Source organism: Pogoniulus pusillus, chromosome 4, assembly GCF_015220805.1.
Source record: "Pogoniulus pusillus isolate bPogPus1 chromosome 4, bPogPus1.pri, whole genome shotgun sequence".
Taxonomy (NCBI): Eukaryota; Metazoa; Chordata; class Aves; order Piciformes; family Lybiidae; genus Pogoniulus; species Pogoniulus pusillus.
In genome coordinates, this window is record NC_087267.1 from 18,099,344 (window position 1) to 18,102,739 (window position 3,396).

A 3,396-nucleotide genomic window follows, 5' to 3' on the forward strand; every position below is an offset into this window, starting at 1 on the left:
TTTTTTGTTGTTGTTCTGCTTATACCTCCCCTAGCACAAGGGCCTGGGAGCAAGCCCCTGAATGCCCTAGAAGTATCTTGAAAACGAATAATTAAATCCAAAGGCGGGGGGGGGGGGGGGGGGGGGGGGGGGGGGGGGGGGGGGGGGGGGAGGGGGGGAAGAGGCAGCGAATAATTTAAGTCACTGACAGAAGCAAAAGAAAGAGGAGTGGTCTGCGCCTTGGCTTATTCCTCTCTGCTTGTCCTTCATGGATGCTGTGGAGCGGCGGCGGGGTCGCAGCATCCAAGCCCATCGGCTTTTCGGCGTTTCCCCTCACCCCGCCCTGCCTCGGCATTCCACCTTAAATCGCTGCGGCTGCAAAAGAGAAAAAAAAAAGGCTGTGTCTGCAGCGACCTTGCCATGATCTAAAGTGTTTTGTTTACAGTCAGGAACCCCCGATGGTTGCAGCAAATCGTGAGAGAGGCAGGCGCCTGCCTGCAACAGCAGCGAAGCGTGCAAAAACAAAAGGGAAAAAAAAAAAAAAAAGCCCAAACCCCAATCCCAGAGAATCCTGGAGTCAAAGATCCGGAAAGATCAGAGCGCCATCGTCTTGCAAAAGAGCGGCACAGCAGAGGAGCCGCTGCGCTGGGGTGTGCGCGGCCGCGCAGCGGGGTGGGTACGGCGAGCTCTGGGACCGACCCCCTAAACTCCTGCTTCCAATCGCCAGGTTCGCCTTCCCTCTGTCGCCGTTGAAGCTGAAGATGCAGCCAGGCGAAGATCGGAAGACGGGATTAGAGAGGGAAAGCAAAACAAACAGCGCACCCACCCCTCCCCCCACCAACTCCGACCAAAACTTGGAGGAGCGAAGGAGGAAGGAGGGAGGAGTGTTTGTAAGAGTGTCAGGAATGTCCTGGCTCTTCTAGCAGCCTCAGAACACATTGTCCCCTCTCCCCACAGTACCCCACCGCTCTCTCTTGTTTGGGCTTTTCCATTGGCAGAGCCGGTGGCTGTTTTTTCTTTCCTCCAGAACCACTTAGGCAAGCTTCCCACCCCCGTTTTGGCCACCCTCCTTCCCCAGCTCTTTATAAAGCTGTCAGTGACCCAGCAAAGCACATCCCAACTGCTCGCAGCAAGCACTTGGGTTGTTGGGGGTTTTCAGTATTCCCTCGCAAACAGCAGGGGCATTTGGAATGATACCTGAGCTCCTCTACAGGACGCATCTTTCTGTTTAGGATGAAGGAGGCAAGACACGATGTGACTCATCTGAAGGCTGGAAGCTTGAGTAAGTTTGATTCTCACACAGCTATCACTGAGCTGCTGCTGCTGCTGCTGCCGCTTCTCCACATATCCGATTTGCAGGCAAAATGCTCATTTCCTCCAGAGGTGTGGGGTGAGATTGCCATGAGATTCGAGGTACAGGCCTCGAATCAGGATGTTCCTAACATCCTTCACTGGAGCTTTTCCTTTCTGGGTGAGCTTAGGGCCCATTGAGGTTCAGCAGCAGAGACTGCTAGGGAGGAAAAAGCCATTTTGGTGTATGAAGGACTTGGGGTATCATCCAGTAGCGCCCAAGACCGGAGCAGTGCCAAAGTGTAGGGGGGCTAGGAGGTGCCAGCCCTCCTCTGCATGCCTCCCTGTAGGGGCAGGGTGCAGCACAAGCCGAGTTTGAGACCTTTTGCTCATTCGATGTAAACTCTAGAGGGAGCCTAAGGACAGCATCAAGCCAGCACCAAGACCTGGCCTCCTTCCTGACAGCATCCCCCACCCTGAGCTGCACCCCAACTCACATCACTCTCATGACTTTTGGGGGGCTTTGCTCTCTGTTTCCCTGGCTGCAGGTGGAGGGCAGTTGTGTCCAGGAGTGTCGGCCCCATGATACATCTGCAGAAGCTGTGAATAGGACCAGGGTGCAGAGGCCAGTGCAGGGGAGCTTGAGCCCTTGAGAGGATGGGCGCTGGCTGGGAGATACACCTTGGGGGTGTCCTTAATGGGATTAGTTTTCCAAAGTGGATAATCTGTCAGGTTTGCCTTCTGTGCATTAACACAAGGGGTTGGACCATCTCACCGTGCTGTAGGGCACTTTAAGCAAACAGCTGTGTCTGCAGAAGCTACATGTTCAGTTATTAGCACTGAAAGTTACTCACTGTTTTCTGTCTGGACCTCTTTGTCTTTCACCACCCTTCCCCTGACTTGCTAAAGGACTAAAGGAGCAATCCTCAACAGCCCTGATTTTATCTCAGAGATTAAACTCTTGGTGTGGTTCAGACCACCTTTCTTACCTTTTTTTTTTTAACGTTGCCTGAAGTATAAACTGAGACAGAGCTGAGACTGCTCTTGAAGCAGGTGAAGCCAGCAGACACGCACCCTTCTGGGCGATCAACTATCCCCTTTTCACATCAGGGACATATGCATTCCCTAAAAACAAACACACAGGTACAAGCTTATGGTGAGCAATCCCAGCGAACGACACTGCTGTGGAAGTGAGTCTTAAATCAGTAAAAGGATTACTAGCTGTAAGCTGCCCTCATTTTCCCAGACAAAACACAGCAACTGTAAGCAAGCAGAAGTTCGTATCTGTATGGCCTCCCATTTACACCTCATATCCCTTGCCACTTTGTTAGAAGTGCAAATTCTTTGACATGAGAATCGTAACTAGAGGCTTCGCATGGGAGCTAAGAGTCCCCTTCCCTTCCCTTCCCTTCCCTTCCCTTCCCTTCCCTTCCCTTCCCTTCCCTTCCCTTCCCTTCCCTTCCCTTCCCTTCCCTTCCCTTCCCTTCCCTTCCCTTCCCTTCCCTTCCCTTCCCTTCCCTTCCCTTCCCTTCCCTTCCCTTCCCTTCCCTTCCCCACCAAGTCTTTGCCCCAGCAGCAGCTCTGTTTCAGTCTCCAGGTAAGCTCCACTTAGGTACAACACTTCAGGAAGCTCCAGGCTCAGGAGCAGACCCTCCAACACCTCCCCCAGCACCTCCCCTCCTCCCCGCTGAGTGCAGAAGATGAACTGCTTGGTGTGGGTGAAGTCCACCTAATGCAGAAAGGATGCAAGAGCCGAGCAGTTACCACCACCAAGGATGAGCCCTAATTGTCACTGCGAGAGCAAACAGCCCTGCAGCCACTGTCTCCTCCACCTACGCCTTTAACAAAGCTTCTCCACAGCTGAATTCAATTCGGTGGAAGCGAGTTCTGTTTTCCTACCAAGCCTGAAGTGAACCTTTCTGGGAAGGGGCTGATATTTTGTAGCACTGTTTTCTCAAGTCCAATTCTTTAGGTTCCCGAGTGATGACACATTGTACAGCAACGCTCTTGGCACGAAGCAGGGACATTCAGCTGTGAGCAGGACACTGGCCTGGTTCCTTCAAGCCATTCATTAAGTAAAAACACCCTGTGTCATATGTTATGTTCCTCTGAAATGTTTAAAGGTTT

General features: G+C 52.5%; 1 long non-coding RNA gene across 1 annotated transcript; it reads right to left on the minus strand.

The window, feature by feature from the left end:
- Positions 1–589: 589 nt before the first annotated feature.
- LOC135174757 (uncharacterized) lies at positions 590–3,118 on the minus strand. The gene is made up of 3 exons (XR_010302077.1): positions 2,827–3,118; positions 1,177–2,394; positions 590–734 (listed from the first exon to the last, which is right to left on the minus strand). It is a non-coding gene; the product is annotated as an uncharacterized LOC135174757 (long non-coding RNA).
- Positions 3,119–3,396: the final 278 nt, after the last annotated feature.